The 23,775-nt window shown below is 39.0% G+C and overlaps 1 non-coding gene and 1 pseudogene across 1 annotated transcript; one reads left to right on the plus strand and one right to left on the minus strand.

The window, feature by feature from the left end:
* Positions 1–9,636: 9,636 nt before the first annotated feature.
* Positions 9,637–10,602, minus strand: LOC148580101 (uncharacterized; annotated as a pseudogene).
* A 12,034-nt stretch (positions 10,603–22,636) lies between these two features.
* Positions 22,637–22,740, plus strand: LOC148580102 (small nucleolar RNA R71). Its single transcript, XR_015899400.1, has one exon. It is a non-coding gene; the product is annotated as a small nucleolar RNA R71 (small nucleolar RNA).
* The last annotated feature ends 1,035 nt before the right edge of the window (positions 22,741–23,775 follow it).

Below are 23,775 nucleotides of genomic sequence, written 5' to 3' on the forward strand. Positions count from 1 at the left end.
TAAAGAATTGATATAAACCACTCAATTGAGCATAAGATAAGCCATAAAATAGTGGTTTATCAAGACGCTTATCTGAAATTCCCACCAATGAATTACATAAGTAACTCTATCTTATTTTATGTTTTATTTATATTTTAATTATCAAAACCTCATAACCATTTGAATCCGCCTGACTGAGATTTACAAGATGACCATAGCTTGCTTCAAGCCGAAAATCTCCATGGGATCGATCCTTACTCACGTAAGGTTTATTACTTCGACGACCCAGTGCACTTGCTAGTTAGTTGTGCAGAAATGTGAAAAGTGTGAATCACAATTTCCGTGCACCAAAGGCTCAACAAGATCATCAAGGTGATTGATCAATGTGGACAAAAAATCACTAATGACGGAATCCACTTCTTGATCAATTTCCTACGACTCTCTATCCACTTCCTCAACATCACTCTCCTCTTTAACATCCCTTCCAAACTTCGTGGAGCAGGGCTCTTCAACTTGAGATCCCTTTATGTGCTCAACATATCCTAAACATCCAACCACAACTTCCTTTTGTTCACAAATTTCTACCTCCTCCTCTTGTTGTACTTCTTGTTTTAACTCCTCCTCCTCACCATGGAGCTTCAAGTTTACTCCCTTACCAAGCTCTTTGGTTGCTTCTCCACATTCAACAATGGGAGTGCCTTGATCGCATAGGCTTAGGCGGGATGAGACCATGTTACCAATGGCTTCTACCATGATAGCCATTTTTGCTCTTAACTCCGTAAACTTATTTTCATCCTCCTCTTGTCGCCTTAAAACATGAGATTCAAGATCTCTCAATTCCAACATGGGGGCTTCATCGGAATGTGATGGTGGAAGAGAAGGTTCATTGTTTGAGGGAAGGTTGTTGTAATTGGGAGGTAGTTCATATTGGTGAAATTCTTGAGGTGGTGTGTATGGACTTTGTGGTTTATGGGAGTATTGGTGTTGGAAAGGTGGTGGTTCTAGATGCGGTTCATATGGTGGTTGGTATGGTGGGTATATGTTGGGGTCATATGGAGGTAAATGGTGGTAGAAGGCTTGTGAGTAAGGTGGTTTAAAATTATGTTACGGTGGTGGTTCGTAGGCATATGGTAGTGGTTGTTGACAATCACAATATGGGTCATCACATACATTAGATTGGTATGCATTAGGATTAGGATTATACCCTCAAGAATCCGAAGGTTGTTGTTGCCAAGAAGGTTGTTAATTCCTTGAGGCTCCTCCCATCTTTGATTGTTCCATCCTTAATGCACATCCTCATTGTAACTCCCATTTCCTACAACATAATTTGAACCACACTCATAACCAAAAGGATGAGAATTCATAGTGTTAAGAGAAAATAAAAACAAATACTAATAAGAAGCAAAAAGAGCAAAATCCTACAACTAGCAAAAACTAACAAACAAAACAAAAATCAAGCTATTCACAATATATAAAATAGCCAATAACATAGCACCATTGTTATCCCCGGCAATGGCGCCATTTTGATAGGTGTAGATTCGCTCGATGGTCTAGATTTTCTTCTTATATGAAATAATTACTTCGTTGTAAGTATAGCTCTAAACCAAAAAACAATTCTCTCATCAAAAATTTTAGTTGTCACAAAGAACAAACCCCAAATAAGAATTAATCGGAGTATTTAGACTCCGGGTCATCTCACAAGGATTGTAATGAAGTGGTCAATTATTGGCTATGAGAGTGCAAGGGGTTTTGGTTTATAAGAGGAGCAAGAAAAGTAAATCAAGCAAGTAATTAAAGGAAGCAAGATAAAGGACTCTTGGCTAAGACTTAGGTAATTGAGATCACTATCCTTGTCAACAATTCAAATATTGATAATTATGAGGAACCGAGCGCATTAGGTCTACTCACTAAAGCCTTAAGTACGTAATGTCTACTCCTAGGCTTGGAGTACGTCGAATGACTTGATCAACATCAATCCATAAGTCCCAACCTAGCTACAAATTAACTTAGTAGTAGGGTAGAGTCAATGGTTATCAAATTGATCCCCAAGGGTTCTAGAATTACCAATTCAATGAAGCCCAAGGACTCAAGATTACTCAATCCCCTTTAGCCTAGGCCAAGGGTCAAGAGAACTACTCAAAAACTATAAGAAACATTCTATCAAACACCTAATGTGCAATAAAAATAATCATCATAAAAGGCTAAAATTAAAGAAACCCATAACTATCATAAGCGAGAAATCAATAATAGCAAGCAAGATCAACATAAAAGAAACATAGAAACATGAAATTGCATTAAAAAGAAATTAGATCTAACAATGTTCATCAACATACAAGAGAGCAAAACGAGAACTAAACATTACAACTAAGGAAATTAAGATGTAGAATTGAGAAATTGTAAAAGAAACAAGATGAAATCAAGTAATTAATTCAAGATCCAAGACAATTTGACCTAATCCTAACCTAATTCTAGAGAGAAGATGGAGCTTCTCCTTCTAGAAATCTAACTAAAGGCTCTTGTTGACTAACTAATTGCTCCCGCGTCTCTTGGGCTTCAATTCTGCATAAAATACACTCAGAAACAAATTGGATTTGGGCCTGGGTAGCTCAGAAATCGCCCCCAACATTTTGCCTTTAAGTGGGTCACGTGTGAGTATCGGCGCGTACGCGCCATGTGCGTGTGCGAATCGATTGGCTGTTTCTTCATCCACGCATACGCGGCATGTACGCGTGCGCGTCTCTATGCGAAATCACTTCGGCGCGTGCGTGCCTTGTATGCGTGCGCGCTCATCGATGCATTTCCAATTCTTGTTTCCTCATGCATTCTCCACTTTGTATGCTTTTCTCCTCATTTCTTCCATCCAATACTTGCCTTATGAACCTGAAATCACTCAACAAACACATCAAGGCATCGAATGGAATTAAAGTGAATCAAAATCACCAATTTAAGGGCCTAAAAAGCATGTTTTTACACTTAAGTATAATTAAAGGGAGAATTATAAAACCATGCTATTTCATTGAATAAATGTGGGAAAAAGTGAATAAATCCCGTAAAATAAGCACAAGATAAACCAGGAAATCGGGGTTTATCAGTTGTACACCCTCCTTACCATCAAATTCAACCTTCTTGGAGGGAGGTTCCATGATTCTACATTTCCATGGACTTTCAACATCTTCTAAATCTTCAACCACTTCTTCCTTTTCAACAACAATCATAGCTTCCTCCAATTGATCTAACACAAAATCCTACTCCTTATTCTCCACCGGAGTTTCTAATCTCTCCTTCATGCTACACTCTTCTATTGATTCTCCGTAATTGGCAATGGAAGTGCCCTGAATGCTCAAACATTGGGAGGCTAATCGGTTTACCACCTCATCCAAGGCGGCCGTGAATTCTAGTGCCTCCCTTTTTATCTCTTTTTGTCTTTGAAGGAATAAAGTGAGAGAATCATTCATTGGGGCTTGGGGTGGATAGGAGGGTTCATTATTTGGGAGGAAGTGTTCATAATAGGAAGGTGGTTCTTCTTGGTAGAAATATGGAGGTGGTGTATATTGAGGTAGTTCTTGGGAGTAAATGGGTTGGAATGTGGGTGGTTCTATGGGTCTTCTCATATCATGGTCACAAGGGTGAGGTAAGGGTGATTGGTTATATGATGGATGAGGGTCATATGAAGGTATTTAGTAGAAAGGGGCTTGTGAGTATGGTGGTTGAAAACTATATTGAGGAGGTGGTTCATAGGCATGTGGTGGTGGTTGTTGACAAGTAGAATGAAGATTACCACATCCATCAGATTGATATGCATTAGGAGTGGAATTATACCTATACAAAATTGGAGGAGGTTGTTGCCATGAAGATTGATCATATGCTTGAGGCTCCTCCCACCTTTGATTGTTTCATCCTTGATTCATATTCTCATTGTAATCTCCACTTCCTACAACATAGTTGTAACCAAGCTCATAGCCAAAAGGGTGAGAATTCATAGTGAAAAGACAAAAAACAAAAGCACAAAAACAAGGAGATAAAATCTAACTTCTAACTCAAACAAGCAAACCAACAAAAGAGCAACTATTCACAATATTCACATATATACAATAACCAATAACAAGGCACACATTTGCAATTCCACGACAACTGCGCCATTTTGATGAGCGGAAAATTAAGTGTCAGTAAAGAATTTCTCAATGAAATCACGTTGCAAGTATAGTTCTAAACCAACAAACAATTCCTCAATCAAAAATTTGTTTGTCACAAGTATAAACCCCAATAAAAATAAAAACTGAAGTATTCAAACCTCGAGTCGTCTCTCAAGAAATTGTAGGGAAGTGTTCTTGTAATTAGTTATGGGACAAGTATTTTTGGGGTTTTGAATAAAGGACAAGAAATATGAATGACAATAAAGTAAAAAAAATTCATATAGTAAAAAGGTCTTGGCAAAGGTTGATGGTTAAGGATCTTTATCCTTGTTACTAACCACAACATGATAATTGCAAGGATCAATCCCATTAAGTCATCCTCTAACAAGTGAAGAAAGTCAAATAGGCTACATCAATCCTAATCCATAAGTCTTAGCCACTCACTAATTAACTTAGTAGAAGCTAGAGTCAATGGACACCAATTATCAAGACTTGGACATTAGCAACTCATTTTCACATAAGTTACCATCCCAAGCCAGGAACACAAAAATCTACTCTAACATCCTCCCAAACATTTTATCAAACACTTGGAAGGTATAAAAGGAAAACATGGTAAAATTGACAAGAAGAGTATCAAATCTACAACAATCAAATTATGAAGAAACAATAACAACAACTTAATTAAACAACAAGGGGATATAAAACATGAATTGCATTAAAAGGAAATCCAAATCCAACAATAGTTTATCAACATAAAGGAGACATCAAAAGGGAAATTGAGAAGAAAACTAAGAGAGCAAGGATGTAACAACAAGAAATTGAAAATAAGTTGGATTTGGGCCTGGAAAGCTCAGAAATCTCCCCAGCATTTTCACTTTAATGAGGTCTCGTGCGAGCTGCGACGCGTACGCATGGGTCATGCATACACGTCGATTGGCAATTTTACTTCCCACGTGCACGCGTCATGTCACGCGTACGCGTCGCCATACGACTTCATATTCACACGTGCGCGTCGTTCATGAATGCACTCCAAATCCTTGATTTTCCATGAATTCTCCACTTTGCATGCTTTTCTCTTCACTCCTTTGATCCATTCCTATCTTCTTCAACCTGAATTTACTAACAAACTCATCAAAGAATCTAGTGTAATCAAAGGTGAATTAAAACTAGCAAATTAAAGGCCAAAAAAGCATGTTTTTACATGTAAGCACAAATTAAGGGAGAATTACAAAACCATGATATTTCATTGAATAAGTGTGAGAAAAGTTGATAAAATCCACTCAATTCAGCATAAAATATACCACGAAATAGTGGTGCATCAAGGATACCTGATATCCCTCCTGACACTCTTCCCATTAATATTGAGGTTAATCCTAGAGAAGAGTGCAAGGCCATAACCATGGAGGTTGAGGCCGAATTTGAGGAGAATGGGAAGGCATTGAATGCCAGTGAAGAAGTCTTTCACTAGGCGTTCAACGCCCACCAGCCCTGGGAAGCTGGCGTTGATCGCCAGCAAGGACATCCCACCTGGCGCTCAACGCCAAGAATGCTAGACGAACTGGTGTTTAATGCCAGTCAGGGTGGTTAGCAAGGGTGTTCAACGCCCAGTAAGCTGATAGAGCTGGCGTTGAACGCCAACCCAAGCACACCCTTTGAGTGCTTGAATCCCACTCAAGAACTCTCTAGCCCAGAACCAAAGAAAAGCATAAAGAATATAGAGGTTCCTTTGAATGCATTTCTACAGTTGATGCGCGAAAACTGTCTCTCAACATGTTTTTTCCGTCAAGTGCACCGGATTGTCGTCAAATAAAAACTCACTGTAGAGTGAGGTCGAATCCCATAGAGATTGGTAGATCGAGCAATTATAATTGAAGAATTATGCTAGTTGAGCAAAATCAGAATTGAATTTGGATTGCAGAAAGTAAAATTTGGCGGGAAACTTAAATTGCAAGAATTAAAAGGTCATAGAATTAAATGGCAGGGAATTAAAGTGCAGAAGCTTAAATTGCAAGAAAGTAAAAGGGAATGGGGAATTAGCATGAAATTAAAGAGCATAAAGTAAACAGAATGGGTAGATCAGAGAATGGGGATTTCATTGGGCTCAGGAGATGTACAATTCTCTGGATCAAATTCATTTTCATCTCTTCCGCAATCAATGCATTCATTGATCTCCTTGGCAATCTTAAGTGATTGGATCCCAATTCCTTTCCTCACCAATCTCTCTAAGCATGAATAATTGCCCAATTCCTTGATTTAAGTGCTCATGGGAAGAGATGAAGTATGGTCACTGATTATACCACACAAATTCATAGATCAAGGTTTTGGTAGGATTACATGTCACTATATCCATCCAAACCCCAATGTAATCCATTGTGAGAAAGCAATTCTAGCATGATCTCCTCATTCGTCTTCCAAGGTTCCGAGGAGATCTAATTATGGATAGCTTCTTTCCCAGGATAACTATCAAATTAGATGAAGAACGAATGTTTTCTAGTAAAATCAAGAGAAAAGAAAGAAGAAGATGAATGAAAACTAATATTGATCCATTGAATTACACAGAGCTCCCTAACCCAATGAAAGGGGTTTAGTTGTTCATAGCTTTCAAGTGCTGTAAAGTGAAAACTATAATTCTAGAATGGTATGCCAAAAGTCCGTCTCACTTAATTTCTAAACTATTTGTACACTTTCTTCTATTGATCTTCAAGGTTTGAATTGGGCTTTTGGCCTTGATGGAATTGGATTGAAGATGGCTCTAATTGGTTGCCCTTGATGTTGAGAAGAGATCTGTTTGAAACATGGAACTCTGATGCTTCACATTTGAGTCAACATTTGAGGGTCAACGTTGACTCAAATGCCACTTTGAATCAGACCAGTAAAACCCAGAAAGCTTACTGTCATTGGCGTTTGACTCAACGTTGGAGGGCCAACATTCAGCATACCCACGCGTACGCATGCTTCACGCATCTGCGTAAAAGGGTCAAAAATGCTCATCCACGCCTACATGTGCTTCACGCGTGCACGTGGATGGAAATATTTCATTTTTCAGCTTCAGGGGACGTTGGCCTCAGCGTTGGACCCCCAACGTTCCCTCCAACGTTGGCATTCTCACGCGTGCACGTACTCCATGCTCACACGTAAAATGTCTTTTCCTCTATCCACGCGTACACGTGCTTCATGCCTTTGTGTGAAATCTAAAATTTTTCTTAGTCATGCGTATGCGTACACCACGCTTACGCCTGCATTCCCTTGTTTTCAATCCACGCGTACGCGTCACTGATACGTACGCATTGATTTCAAAAATTTCAAATCAAAATTCTGGGCTGAGCATTGCGGATGTTGGAGGCTAGCGTTTGAGGTAACGTTGGACCTCCAACATTCGATTTTCATGCCTACGCATTATTGACGCGTACGCCTCACCCAAAATTTCCTTAGCTCCAGAATTGAATTTTTTATCACCACATTGGGGGTAGCGTTAGATGTCCAACGCTACCTCATTCGTGAGCATCAGTAGTGTTTACAGAGAAGTGCTCTGTTTCTCTTCCAACGTTTGAGGCAACGTTGGTGGTCCAAGTTGGCCATTAACGTTGCTTCCTCTTCATCCTTTCCATGCTCCTTCTTCAACCTTCCTCCATGCTTTCCTTCATCTATCATTAACCAATGAATGCATCAAAGCCTTGCTAAAGTCATGAGAATTCTTGTAATTCTTAGTATACAAGCAATCATAGCATAAATCATCATGAAATTGCATCAAATTACTCATGGTTGAATGAATATAGGCAATTTGCTTACTTATAGCTCAAGAAAGTGCATAAAACCTATCAAAAGCAAAGAAAAAGGCTAGTGAAACTACCCTAAGATGCCCTGGCATCACAACACCAAACTTAAATCTTGCTTGTCCCTAAGCAAGTACTAAAGTATTATAAAGAAAGAATGAAACAGAAGGGAGTATTCATATTAGCAAAGCATTATTTCTTAGTTGATGGGATTTTATGCAGAGAATACAGTAGCTAACTTTTTATTGATCTTTAAGTATAGAATGTCTCTTTCAAGCATCAATTAACACACTGCTATGACCTCTTATTATTTACTTATCCTTGGTAATTGCTTTTCTTCATTTTCTTTTTCTGTAACATTAGCTCAATGTCATGTGTTATAGCAGTTTCTTATCTCATATGTACTAAACACATTATCCACTACAGACACTTGGCTCACAATTCTTCTTAGAACATTGATGCCCAACACCTCTTTGGGTTACTAAATATTTTGTAACTAGGTTGCTCTTTATAATGGACTTTCGGTTGATAATCCCGGGTTAGTTAACCCAAGTTACCAAGTGTTAAAGCAGTCCATAGAACCTAATCATCCAAGCAGATCCTAGTACAAAGACACCACAGGCATATGTCCTAAGGTCCAAGCTATTGGTGTCTAGCCTTATTCATTGCTTTCTTTTGTTTTTTTTTTTTTGCTGCCACTTTGGCTCTTCTTTTATTTCTTTCTATTTGTTTCCCTTTTCGACCAAGGACTCTTATTTACTAAGATTCATAGACAGTAAGCTAATTTATACCTAGAAAGAGAAAAATCTATCCTTTTATTCATTATAAGTGAGCTACTACACAATCAAACATATATACCACCACTTACTATTATTTCACCACTTGTTAAAAAGGAACTATTCCACTTCTTTGTTCAAACATTTCTTTTATTGGAATTGAAGAGACTTAAGAAACAAGACAAGCATTTAATAAGTGAAAGTGAAAGCACACACACTTAGACTAGCATACTTATTTTATAGATAAACACACAGAATGCAAGATAACTACAACTAAAAGTTAACTATTAACAGGGGACATTCAGGCTTCTAATTTAAAGTACTTTAAAGCTGATAGAATTAAGCAACAATACAACCTCTTGGTGGGGCCTTCTAGTTGCTTCCTCTCTGCTATCGTCATTTGTGGCTTTAGTATTCTTCTTGTTGTCCTTTGATGATAATGCATAGATCTTCCAAGGGTTGATTGAATTCCTACAAAAGCTACTGAAAGCTGCTTGTTCCCCAAGCACTTGAGAGGTTGTTAGTATGCATGTATATTTGTAGGCTTTTAAACTTAGATTGGTGTGTGAACACCAAATTTAGTTTCTTGCCTCATGCAGCCAATTGAATCTTATGTAGAAAACTTCAAGTACTTTTATTAAGAAAGTAACCTATGAACTATAAAACAACTATGAACTAAATAATAAACCAGAATTAGAAAACAAACATTTTTGAGTAATTTCCCTAATTGTTTGGAGCTGACAACTAATTATGCTAGGGTGCATTGCGTCTTTCATGCAATCCATGGTGGGACACCAAACTTAGAATTGCATAATTACCCTTCGATTTCTTTGGTGTGCAACACCAAACTTAGCTCCTTGCAATACAGAGAACTTACTCACTCTTATTGACTAGTTATGAAAGGAGAATTACCTTTGGTTGGGTTGCCTCCCAACAAGCGCTCTTTTATCGTCACTAGCTTGACGTCCTTCTTTCTCAAGTGAGTCTATATTTTATCTTGGACTCTTCTACCATGTCACCCAAGTAGTGTTTGAGTCTTTGTCCATTCACAGTAAAGGTGCGTAGTGAGCTTTCTTCCATGATCTCTATGTATCCATAAGGTGAGACTTTAGTGACAACAAAAGGGCCTAACCACCTCGATCTTAACTTCCCAGGGAACAATTTTAGTCTGGAGTTGTAGAGTAGCACTCTCTGTCCTTCCTCAAAGCTTCTTGGTGCCATCTTTAGGTCATGTCTTTCCTTTGCCTTTTCTTTGTACATTTTTGACATTTTCATAGGCTTGGAATCTGAACTCGTATAATTCTTGCAGTTGTAAGAGCCTCCTTTCACCAGCAGCTTCGCTATCAAAATTCAATAACTTGGGAGGCCAGAAAGCCTTGTGTTCAAGCTCTAATGGCAGGTGGCAAGCCTTACCATGCACCAATTGATATGGGGACATGCCAATTGGCGTTTTGGAGGCTGTTCTGTATGCCCAAAGAGCATCATCAAGCTTTTTTGACCAATCATTTCTTAAAGCTCCCATTGTCTTTTCTAGGATTCTTTTTAGCTCTCTGTTGGATACCTCTGTCTGGCCACTTGTTTGGGGATGATAGGGTGTGGCAATCTTGTGCTTCACTCTATATCTCAGGAGGAGGTTCTCTAATGGTCTATTGCAAAAATGGATTCCTCCACACTGATGAGTGCTCTAGGAACTCCAAACCTGTTGAAGATATTCTTTCTGAGGAAGTTCAGAACCACCATGTTGTCATTTGTAGGGGTTGCAATGGCCTCCACCCATTTTGATACATAATCCACTACCACCAAAATGTAATTGTTTGAGTATGATGTTGGAAATGGTCCCACGAAATTAATCCCCCCATACATCAAACAGCTCAAGTTCCAAGATGAATTATTGTGGCATCTCATTTTTCTTGGGCAAATTTCCAGACCTTTGACATTCATTGCAGTTTTTTACTAGCTCTCTTGCATCTTGGAAGATGGTGGGCCAAAAGAACCCACATTGCAAGACTTTTGTTGCGGTTCTCTCTCCTCTAAAATTGCCACCATAGCAGGACCCATGACAATTCCATAAAACTTCCCTTCCTTCCTCTTCTGAAACACACCTTCTTAGCAATCCATCTGAACATTTCTTGAATAAGTATGGCTTGTCCCAAATGAAGTACCTTGTATCATTGATGAGTTTCCACTTTTGATGCTTGTTGATCGTTGAAGAAAACTCCCTAGTGGCCTTAAAATTAGCAATATATGCGAACTAGGGTGCCTTATGAACCAGCATTAATTGCTCATCAAGGAAGAATTCATTGACACTTGTTTTGTGGGTGCTACCTTCTCCACAAGGGATTTGGGACAAATGATCTGCTACTTTATTCTCCACTCCCTTCTTATCTTTAATCTCTATGTTGAATTCCTGCAACAGCAAAATCCACCTTATCAGTCTTGGTTTTGACTCTTGTTTTGCAAGTAGGTATTTTAGTGCTGCATGATCAGTGAAAACAATAACTTTAGATCTAATGAGATACGATCTAAACTTATCAAATGCAAATACTATTGCCATTAGTTCCTTCTCAGTAGTGGTATAATTCCTTTGAGTTTCATTCAAAACCTTGCTGGCATAATATATAACATACACTAAATTGCCTTTCCTCTGTCCAAGCACTGCCCCAACAGCAAGGTCTGATGCATCACACATCAGTTTAAAAGGCAAATTCCAATCTGGTGGGGTAATGATAGGTGCTGAGGAAAGCTCTCTTTTCAGTGTTTCAAATGCTAGTGTACACTTTTGATCAAATACAAAAGGTGTATCAGAGACTAATAGGTTGCTCAAAGGTTTTGCAATTTTGGAAAAATCTCTGATAAACCTTCTGTAGAAACCAGCATGGCCTAAAAAGCTCCTAATTGCCTTGACATTACTAGGTGGAGGTAATTTCTCAATTAATTCCACCTTAGCTTTGTCTACTTCTATGCCTTTTTCAGTAATTTTATGGCCAAGGACAATCCCCTCTGTTACCATGAAATGGCATTTCTCCCAGTTTAGAACTAGGTTTGTCTCTTGGCACCTTTTTAACACTAAGGCAAGATGATTAAGGCAATTAGGAAAGGAATTTCAAAAAACTGAGAAATCGTCCATGAAAACTTCAATGAATTTTTCAATCATGTCTGAGAAAATAGACAACATGCATCTCTGAAAAGTTGCAGGGGCATTGCACAATCCAAAAGGCATGCATCTGTAAGTAAAAACTCCATATGGACAAGTAAATAATTTCTTTTCTTGATCTCTTAGATCAACCACTATTTGATTATAACCCGAATATCCATCAAGAAAGTAATAATATGCATGTCCTGCCAATCTTTCCAGCATTTGGTCCATAAATGGAAGTGGAAAGTGATCCTTTCTAGTTGCCTCATTGAGTTTCCTATAGTCAATGCACATCCTCCAGCCTGTTAAAGTTCTTGTGGGTATGAGTTCGTTCTTCTCATTGGGTACAACGGTGATCCCTCCTTTCTTTGGAACCACATGGACAGGGCTCACCCATGGGCTGTCGAAAATCGAATATATGACTCCTGCTTGCCATAGCTTCATCACTTCTTTTTGGACCACTTCTTTCATGACAGGATTCAATCTTCTTTGGGCTTGAATGGATGGTTTTGAGTCATCTTCCAGCAAGATCTTATGCATACATATGGATGAGCTTATCCCTTTTAAGTCAGCAAGGGTCCATCCAATGGCATCTTAGTGCTTTTGCAGCACCTTGATTAATTCCTCTTCCTATTCTTGACTGAGGACAGAATTGATGATCACTGGGTAACTTCCTAAGCATGCATACTTAAGAGTAAGAGGAAGTGCTTTCAGCTCCAGTTTAGGTGCTTCTTTCTCCTTTTTCCTCTCCTCCAATGTACTTGGAGTAAGCATTTCAGCGGAGTTGACCTCAACAACCTCATCATTTAATATGGAGTCACCCTCTGTCAATTCTCCAAGTACTTCTTCAAAGGTTTCTTGTACCACAATTTCTACTGCATCTAGCCTCATACACTCTCCCAGTGACTCTGGTGGGTAGCTCATGGCTTTGAATACATTGAACACCATCCTTTCCTTATATAGCCTAAGGATAAGTTCACCTTTTTGGACATCAATGATGGCTCCAGCAGTGGCTAAAAATGGACTTCCCAAGATTATTGAGGCTTTAGCTTCCTCCTCCATATCCAACACCACAAAGTCAGCAGGAAAGATGAAGTCTCCTACCTTCACTAGCAAGTCTTCCACTATTCCATGAGGGAATTTGAATGACCGATCTGCCAATTAGAGAGCCATTCTTGTTGGTTTAGCTTCTTCAATCTTCATTCTCTTCATCATTGTTAGAGACATCAAATTTATACTAGCTCCCAAGTCACATAAGGCTTTTTCAACTGTTATTTTCCCTATGATGCAGGGAATTTGAAAGCTTCCTAGGTCCTTGATGGGATATTTTCGTGGAAAAATGAATTTCTCCAAAACACCCAAATCTAACCGGCAAGTGCACCGGGTCGCATCAAGTAATAATAACTCACGTGAGTGAGGTCGATCCCACAGGAATTGAAGGATTGAGCAATTTTAGTTTAGTGGTTGATTTAGTCAAGCGAATCAAGATTTGGTTGAGTGATTTATGATTTGCAGAATTTAAATTGCTTGGAAAGTAAAGGGAATGGGTAATTGGCATGAAAGTAAAGAGAACTGAAAATTATAGTGCTGAATCTTAAAGAACAAGAAATTAAATGGCAGAAACTTAGAACGCAAGAAATGTAAATTGCGGAATCTTAAAGTGCAAGAAATGTAAATGGCTTGAATTGTAAAGGGAATTGGGAATTGGATTTGCAGAATTTAAACAAGGAAAAGTAAATTGCAACAAACAGAGAAGTAAAGGATGAATGGAATTTGAACCGGATCTTGAAACAGAATTTTAAATGAGCATGAAAACCATAAACAGGGAATGGGAAGTGGGAAATCCAAATCTCAGGACCAAAGAGACTAGAAAACCAAGTCTAGATCTCAATCCCTTCCTAGATCCAACAAGAACAATTGCAAAGGAAATGTAGATTGCAAAGAAAGTAGATGAAAAGCAATTAACCGAAACTGAATTCAATTGTGCAGTAAAATAAAGCAGAGAGGTCTCAGGATGAGATTGAAACAGAATTTCTTCAATTCTCCAACCCAAGATCCAAGACAATTGTAATTGAAATTCAAAACAAGAAAACTAAGAGGAAGGGAATTCAATTCCCCTTCCCCGAGACTTAGAAATTAAAATTCACTCAACACCAAAAGCTTTCCGAAAACTCTCTCTGAAAACTCCAAAGAAAAAGCTCCTCTAAAACTTAAATTCTAATCTATTTATACACTTTCTTCAAATGGTCTTCAAGCCTTCAATTGGGCCTTTGCTCTTGGTGGAATTGGGTTGAGAGAGGCCTTGGTTGATTGCTCTTGGAGTTTGGAGAAAAACCGAATTGAACCGGGTTAGAATCATGAAAGCTTGAGTGAAAGTTGGAGTAAAAGTTAGGGTCTAACTTTTGCTCCAACTTTTCACATCAGCACCCTTGTTTTGCTGATACCAACGTTGGGGCAAAAGTTAGGGGTCTAACTTTTGCTCCAACGTTGGCCTCCCCTTGGTTATTCATGGCGCCAACGTTAGCCAGAAAGTTAGGGGCTAACGTTGGCGCAAACTTTTGCTAGCCTAGGGAGTTTTTCAGGCGCCAACGTTAGCCAAAAAGTTAGGGGCTAACGTTGGCGCAAACTTTTGGTGCATCCAGGGAGTGTTTTTCATGCCAAAAGTTAGCCAAAAAGTTAGGGGCTAACTTTTGGTCCAGCTTTTGCCCAAAAGTTAGCCAAAAAGTTAGGGGCTAACTTTTGCTCCAGCTTTTGCCCAAAAGTTAGCCAAAAAGTTAGGGGCTAACTTTTGCTCCATCTTTTGCTTCCTGGTTCATAATTAATCCAAGACTCAAGTCATTCCTCCTAGCCATTCCTTCTTGCATCAACCTTTCTCCAAGCTTTCTTCACCTATCATTAATGAACCAAACACATCAAAGCTATGCTCAAAATCATGAGATATTCATTCTTTCATAATATATGACAATTATAGCATAAAACCTCATGAAATAGCATGAATTCATACATGGTTGATTAAATCAAAGGAAACATGAAAATCTACCCAATTGGCTTGCTTTTGGCTCAAGAAAGTGCATAATTCAATTGAAAACAAAAGAAAAAGGCTAGTGAAACTAGGCTAGGATGACTTGTCATCACAACACCAAACTTAAAGCTTGCTTGTCCCCAAGCAAGAAATGATTTATTGAGAAGAAAGAATGAAATGGGAGAGGATGTTCATGCTAGTAGAGTGTTATTGATAGTTCATGGGGTTTTATGTGGATATGTACACACTCACCTCTTATTGACTCTTAAGCCTAGAAAGCCTCTTTCAAGCTTCAAGTAACATACTGCTATGACCTCTCATTATTCCTTTATCCTTGGCTATTATCTTATTCATGAGCTTTATTTGAGTGTCATGTGTTGCAAGTTCATTTCCTTTTCTTTATACTTGACACATTATTCACTATAGACACTTGGCTCACATTCCTTCTTAGAACATTGATGCCCAGCACCTCTTTGGGCTACTAAATGCCTTGTAGTTAGGTTGCTCTTGATAGTGGACTTTCAGCTGATGATCCCAGGTTAGTTAACCCAAGTCATCAAGTGTTGATGCACTCCAAAGAGCTTAATAATCCAAGCAGATCCTAATACAAAGACACCACAGGCATATATTCTAAGGTTCAAGCTATTGGTGTCCAGCTTTGTTTCTTTTTGTTTTTCTTTTGTTCTGCCACTTCTTGGCTATTTATTTTTCTCCCCTTTTTTCTTTCTTTTTGTTTTTCTTTCTAACCAAGGATTTTTATTCAATTGAGATTCATAGACAGTAGCTACTTTCTACTTAAGAGGAGACATCCTAGTGTCCTTATTCATTAAAGGTGAGCTATTATACAATCACACACATACCACCACTTACTTTTATTTTACTTCTATCTAACAGAGAACTATCTCACTTCACATTCAAACATTTCTTTTATTGAATTGAAAATGCAGGGGACAAAGCATGCTTTTTGTTCAGTGAAAGTAAACACACAAGCACACACATAGACTAGCTTACTTATTCTAAGAGTGATTCTACTTGTATTAGATGAACACTTTAACAAAACACAAGTCAAAACATTTTTCAACAGTAAGAGTTAAGTGTAAATACAACCTATTGGTTTGCAGTTCCTTTGTCCTTCCTTCTGTTGTGCCCTTTTGAGTTATGATGCATAGTGTCTTCAAATGGTGGTGAATTCCCTGCATACTTCTCAAAAGTTGCTTGCTTCTCAAGCCCTTAGATGACCAGTTAGTATGCATGAATTGAGTGTGGCTTGTGGATTTAATTTGGTGTGGGGACACCAAACTTAAGTTCTTGCCACTTCTCTGGATACAGCAGGTTAACTCTAGGCAAAATCTTGTGTCCTTGCTAAAGGTTATGAAGTTAAGGCTAAAAAGCAGTTAAGTGGTTGAATAATCTGTTCGATTGCTTGGAGCTAACAATGTGCAGGAGGTTAGAATGTGCTTTTGAATGAGGTTTTGGTGGAACACCAAACTTAGAATCCTCCATTCTTCCTTAAGTTGTTTTTGGTGTGCAACACCAAACTTAGCTCCTTGCAATACATATCAATTATTCAACATTTTTATTGAAAAAGCTATGAAAAGAAAACTACCTCAGGTTGGGTTGCCTCCCAACAAGCGCTCTTTTATTGTCACTAGCTTGACATTGGAGCTTTCTTTTATGGTGGTTGAGGGTTGTAGTGCCTCAACTTGTCTCCCCTGACCGTGATCCTCCTCTTTGTTCTCTGGTGTTCAATTTCAGCATGTTCCAACAAGAGTATGTTGCTGACATTGTAATAGTCATCAGTCTGTCGGCTTGCTCCCAGTTGTTGATATATCAATTGCACTTTGTCACCTTTGGAAAGCCCCTCTGTTGGAATCTTCCTGTTCTTCCAACCCCTTTTTGTTTTGTTTCTGCGTTTCATCCTTTCTTTTGTTGACCTTTCTTTTCTGGCCGTAGGCTTACCTTGGGGATCTTTCATCCTTTCAGTGGCTAATACTCCAATATTCTCTTGGACTTCTTCATCAGTTTGCACAACCTTTTGCCTTGGGATGTTGTTGTGAATCGCCTTGTTGCTTTCTTCCTTTAACTGTGATTCTTCCTTGTCAAGTTCCATATAGTTTTTCTTCTCATTACCAAACTGTGCTTCTGGTAACACCTTCAGAGTGACACTCTTGTCATGCATTCTGAGAGTTAATTCTCATTCTTCTATGTCTATGATAGCTCTAGCAGTGGCCAAGAATGGCCTTCCCAGAATAATAGAGTCACCATCATCCCCTTCTGAATCTAGAACCACGAAATCTGCAGGGTATATGAAATTGTCCACCTTGACCAGAAGGTTTTCAATCATACCCCTGGGGTATACTGTTGACTTATCTACTAGCTCTAGAGATATCTGTACTGGTTTAGCTTCCTCTATATGCAGCTTTTTTACCAAGGAGGATGGTATTAAGTTGATACTTGCTCCTAGATCGCACATTGCTTTAGTGATGGTTAATTCCCCAATGGTGCAAGGTAGCAAAAAGCTCCCTGGATCTTCAAGCTTAGGGGGAAACCCTTTTTGAATCAAAGCCCTGCATTCCTCAGTGAGCAGTATGGTTTCCTTCTCATGCCAACTTCTTTTCCTGTAGATAAGCTCCTTCAAAAACTTGGCATACAGAAGCATTTGCTCAAGTGCTTCAGCCAAAGGAATATTGATTTCCAGCTTTTTGAAAGTCTCAAGGAACTTATGAAATTGTTGGTCCTTGGTTTCTTTGTTGAGCCTCTGGGGGTATGGCAGTGGAGGTGTGATGCTCTTTCCTATTTGCTGCTGTCCCTGAGTCACTTCTGTTGAACCGTGTGGCTGGTTGTCTTTCCCTTTGAGTTTCTCAATTCTCTTGTTTGGCACCACAACTTGATCCTTGGCTTCATCTGCCTTTGTTTGCTCTTCATCTTCTATTGCACTTTCGCTGCTCTCTGCTTGCTTCTTTGTAGTGTCATTATTGCTCATCAATGTTCTCCCACTCCTTAATTGTATCGCCTTGCATTCTTCCTTAGGATTTGGAATCGTGTCACTCGGTAGAGAGCTTGAGGGTCTCTCAAGAGAAATCTGCTTGGAGATTTGCCCCATCTGTCTCTCTAGGCTCTTCAGGGATGCTTCCTGATTCTTGGTTGTCATTTCCTGGTGTTTCAACATTTTGTCTATCACGGCCTCCAAGTTAGTGATTCTTTGGGCTTCAGGTGATACTTGAGGTGGGTTATGAGATGTGGGTGGTGGATGGTAGGCATTTTGGTTGGGGTTGGGATAGTTGTTTTGAGGTTTTCTGTAGGGGTTTTGGTTAGTTTGCTATTGGTTGTGGTTTTGGTTGCTTCTTGGGTTGTTTTAGTTTGAGTTCCTCTGCCATGGTTGTTGGTTTTGGGTATGATTATCTCCCCATCTGAGGTTTGGGTGGTTCTTCCAGGATGGATTGTATGTATCACCATACACTTCATTTGGTCCTTGGTTGTGCATATACTGTACTTGCTCTTGTTGTTGTTCTTCTTGAGTTTCTTCATTCTGTCCCCATGTGGTTGATGGTTGGCTAGTGTTAACTGCTGCAACTTGGAGACTATCAATCCTCTTGGCCATTTGCTCAAATTGTTGTTGAATTTGCTGCTACATCATCTTGTTTTGAGCCAAGATTGAGTCCACTCCTTCTAGCTCCATTACTCCTCTTCTTTGTGATGGTTGGCGGTTTCTTTGATGAGCAAAGAAATATTGGTTGTTAGCCACCATATCAATGAGATTTTGAGCTTCCTCTGCAGTTTTCATGAGTTGCAAGGAACCTCCAGCTGAATGATCCAAAGCTTCTTGAGATTTCAATGTTAAGCCCTCATAGAAATTCTGCAGCTTATCCCACTCAGTGAACATTTCAGGAGGACATTTCCTGATTAGAGCCTTGTATCTCTCCCATGCCTCATGGATGGGTTCAGCCTCCATTTGTGTAAATGTTTGTACCTCAGTCTTCAACCTTATGATCCTTTGAGGTGGCTAAAATTTGGCAAAAAACTTGGTTACCAGATCATCCCAATTGTTGATGCTGTCTCTTGGAAAGGATTCCAACCATTGAGTGGCCTTGTCTCTGAGAGAAAATGGGAATAGCAATAGCTTGTAGCTGTCAGGAGGCACACCATTAGTTTTAACAGTGTTACAAATCCTCAAGAAGGTGGATAGGTGTTGGTTCGGATCTTCAAGTGGTCCTCCACCAAAAGAGCAATTGTTTTGAACCAAAGTGATGAGTTGTGGCTTTAGTTCAAAATTGTTTGCATTGACATTTGGAGTTAAGATGCTACTTCCACAATGTCTAGGATTTGCAAAAGTATAGGAAGCTAAAACTCTCCTCTGGGGTGGATTGTTATTGTTGTTGTCTGCTCCACCTGGTGGATTGGTTGAATGTTCCTCCATATCTTAGAATTCTTCTTCTGATTCCTCTTCTCCAACAATATTTTTCCCTCTTTCAGCTCTTTTTAACCTTCTAAGAGTTCTTTCGTCTTGTTCATGAAAGATGGGTGTATTTCTTCTTGTACCTGACATAAAAGCAGAACATAAGAAACACACAAACCAGTGACACTTCAATCTACTACTAGAATGAAGTTTTAGTTAGCTTAAGCAAAAATTCAAATAGTTAGTGGGTTAATTAAAAATTAAAGGAACAGAAAATAAAAATGCTAGATCTAGATCACCACCTCACTTAATCATTGTCAATCTAATCAATCCCCGGCAACGGCGCCAAAAACTTGATGGGATATTTTCGTGGAAAAACGAATTTCTCCAAAACACCCAAATCTAACCGGCAAGTGCACCGGGTCGCATCAAGTAATAATAACTCACGTAAGTGAGGTCGATCCCACAGGGATTGAAGGATTGAGCAATTTTAGTTTAGTGGTTGATTTAGTCAAGCGAATCAAGATTTGGTTGAGTGATTTATGATTTGCAGAATTTAAATTGCTTGGAAAGTAAAGGGAATGGGTAATTGGCATGAAAGTAAAGAGAACTGAAAATTATAGTGCTGAATCTTAAAGAACAAGAAATTAAATGGCAGAAACTTAGAACGCAAGAAATATAAATTGCGGAATCTTAAAGTGCAAGAAATGTAAATGGCTTGAATTGTAAAGGGAATTGGGAATTGGATTTGCAGAATTTAAACAAGGAAAAGTAAATTGCAACAAACAGAGAAGTAAAGGATGAATGGAATTTGAACCGAATCTTGAAACAGAATTTTAAATGAGCATGAAAACCGTAAACAGGGAATGGGAGGTGGGAAATCCAGATCTCAGGACCAAAGAGACTAGAAAACCAAGTCTAGATCTCAATCCCTTCCTAGATCCAACAAGAACAATTGCAAAGGAAATGTAGATTGCAAAGAAAGTAGATGAAAAGCAATTAACCGAAACTGAATTCAATTGTGCAGTAAAATAAAGCAGAGAGGTCTCAGGATGAGATTGAAACAGAATTTCTTCAATTCTCCAACCCAAGATTCAAGACAATTGTAATTGAAATTCAAAACAAGAAAACTAAGAGGAAGGGAATTCAATTCTCCTTCCCCGAGACTTAGAAATTAAAATTCACTCAACACCAAAAGCTTTCCGAAAACTCTCTCTGAAAACTCCAAAGAAAAAGCTCCTCTAAAACTTAAATTCTAATCTATTTATACACTTTCTTCAAATGGTCTTCAAGCCTTCAATTGGGCCTTTGCTCTTGGTGGAATTGGGTTGAGAGAGGCCTTGGTTGATTGCTCTTGGAGTTTGGAGAAGAACCGAATTGAACCGGGTTGGAATCATGAAAGCTTGAGTGAAAGTTGGAGTAAAAGTTAGGGTCTAACTTTTGCTCCAACTTTTCACATCAGCACCCTTGTTTTGCTGATACCAATGTTGGGGCAAAAGTTAGGGGTCTAACTTTTGCTCCAACGTTGGCCTCCCCTTGGTTATTCATGGCGCCAACGTTAGCCAGAAAGTTAGGGGCTAACGTTGGCGCAAACTTTTGCTAGCCCAGGGAGTTTTTCAGGAGCCAACGTTAGCCAAAAAGTTAGGGGCTAACGTTGGCACAAACTTTTGGTGCATCCAGGGAGTGTTTTTCATGCCAAAAGTTAGCCAAAAAGTTAGGGGCTAACTTTTGGTCCAGCTTTTGCCCAAAAGTTAGCCAAAAAGTTAGGGGCTAACTTTTGCTCCAGCTATTGCCCAAAAGTTAGCCAAAAAGTTAGGGGCTAACTTTTGCTCCAGCTTTTGCTTCCTGGTTCATAATTAATCCAAGACTCAAGTCATTCCTCCTAGCCATTCCTTCTTGCATCAACCTTTCTCCAAGCTTTCTTCACCTATCATTAATCAACCAAACACATCAAAGCTATGCTCAAAATCATGAGATATTCATTCTTTCATAATATATGACAATTATAGCATAAAACCTCATGAAATAGCATGAATTCATACATGGTTGATTAAATCAAAGGAAACATGAAAATCTACCCAATTGGCTTGCTTTTGGCTCAAGAAAGTGCATAATTCAATTGAAAACAAAAGAAAAAGGCTAGTGAAACTAGGCTAGGATGACTTGTCATCAGTCCTTCAATTTTTAAGGCAGCTTGTGTTGGATGATAGAACTACATTCTTCAGTTAAGATCATTGTTTCATTATTCCTCCAACTTCTCTTCTTGGTCATCAATTCCTTCAGAAACTTAGCATAAAGTGGCATTTGTTCTAGTGCTTCTACAGAGGAAATATTGATCTGATGTTTCTTGAAAATCTCCAAAAATTTAGAGAACTAGCTGTCCTTTGCATTCTTCATTAGGCGTTGAGGGTAATGAGCCTTTGGAACATATGGCTTTAAAACTTCCTTGTCTTCTGATGAACTGGGAGTAGGTGTTTGTGCTTCTTTCTTATCAATTAAACTGCCCTCTTTCTTCTCTTCTTGAGTTTCCCTTGGAGTCTCCTTCAATTCCTTTCCGCTTCTGAGGGTAACAGCTTTGCATTCCTTTTTTGAAGTTATCCTGGTGGCATTACCTGAGCTGTGGCCAGTAGCTTGCTTGGACAAGTATCCAATTTATGCTTCAAGCTTTTGAGTGGCAGCATCTTGATTTTACCGATTGGATGTTAATTCTTCCTTGAATTTCTTTATGTCTTCAAACTCCTTGCAAAGGTTGGCAAGCATAGCTTCCATCCTGGCCATTCTGTCCTCATCATGTGGTGCTGATTGGTTGGAATTGGGGTGTTAAAAGTGGTTGTTATAGTTGTGGTATGGTGGTTGGGAATGAGTGTTTTGTGTGGTGTAGTATGGTTTTTGGTTGGAGTTTTGGTGAGTGGAGTTGTTGTATTGGGTTGGATTGTGTGATCTGTGATCTTGGCCTTGGTTTTGTTGGTTTTCCCACCCAAAGTTTGGGTGGTTCCCCCAACCAGAGTTATAGGTTTTAGAGTAACGATCATTAGCTTGCCTAGTTGAATTCCCAAGGTAATTAGCTTCCTCCCAATTAGCTCATTCTTCTTTCTCCAATTCCCCTTGGGGTGATGGTTGAGTGTGGATAGCTGCAGCCTGATTATTCTTCATTTGCTTAGTCAATTCAACAAGTTGCTTGGTGATCATCTTGATCTGGGCCAGGAGTGCATCAATATAGTTCAATTCCAAGACTCCCCTGTTGTTGCTCCTATCTGAGGCATAAAAGTACTCATTGTCAGCCACTATCTCTATCACGTCAATGACTTTTTCAATGGTCTTCTTCTTATTTAGGGAACCTCCAGATGAGTGGTCTACCACCTTCCTTGATTCACAATTCAGCCCTTCATAGAAAATGTGGATTTGCACCCACTCATTGAACATGTCAGGGGGGTATTTCTTTGTCAAGCCTTTGAATCTTTCTCAGGCTTCATAAAGAGTTTCACCATCTTGCTGTCTGAATGTCTGCACTTCAGTTCTGAGCCTGTTTACTCTTTGTGGAGGGTAGAACCTTGTTAAGAATCTGCTCATTACATCTTCCCAGGTTGTCAAGCTTTCCTTGGGAAACGACTCTAGTCATTTTGATGCTTTGTCCCTCAAAGACAATGGAAACAGTAACAATCTATAGGTGTCAGGATGAACACCATTAGACTTAACCATGTCACATATCCTTTGGAATTTAGTGAGATGTTCATTAGGATCTTCTTGTGCACTTCCTCCAAAAGAACAGTTGTTCTAGACAAGAGTTATGAGCTGAGGCTTTAATTCGAAATTATTAGCATGGATGGTTGGCCTCTGAATGCTGCTACCACAATTTTCTGGATTTGGATTGATGTATGACCCCAGAACTCTCCTTTCTTGTCCAGCAGGGTTAGCTCCACCCCTTCTAGAATGGTATTCACCTCTTCTTTATGGTGATTTTCCATATCATCCTCCATGGTTATATCAAAGTATTCCTCCTCTTCTTCAGTACCAACAACCCTTTTTCCTCTTGCTTCCCTTCTTAGTCTCAGGAAAGTTCTCTCCGGTTCACTATAAAAGGAAGTTGAAGTTTCCTTTCTCCTACCTGTCATACAATGAACAAGTACAAGAAATATCAAATGTAGAGTCTACTAAAACAGAGTATAATTAGCTTGGTTAGAGTAATTAAGGCAATTAATCAAACAGTTAATCGATTAGTGAGGTAGTTTGCTGGAAAATAAAGCAATAAAGAGAAATTCAAAATGAATGACTAAAAATTGCAGAAAACTAAATGAACAACTAAAATGGAACTTCCAGTAACAAAAGAAAATAAAAATGCTCAATCTAGTTATCCTTCAATTTGGTAATTGTCAATACAAAGCGAATCCCCGGCAACGGCGCCATAAACTTGATGCGCAAAAACTGAGTCTCAACAGATTTCTTTCGGCAAGTGCACCGGATTGTCGTCAAGTAAAAACTCACTGTAGAGAGATGTCGAATCCCACAGGGATTGGTAGATCGAGCAATTATAATTGAAGAATTATGCTAGTTGAGCGAAAT

The sequence above is a fragment of the Arachis ipaensis genome, chromosome B10 (assembly GCF_059453495.1).
Source record: "Arachis ipaensis isolate K30076 ecotype BB chromosome B10, ASM5945349v1, whole genome shotgun sequence".
Taxonomy (NCBI): Eukaryota; Viridiplantae; Streptophyta; class Magnoliopsida; order Fabales; family Fabaceae; genus Arachis; species Arachis ipaensis.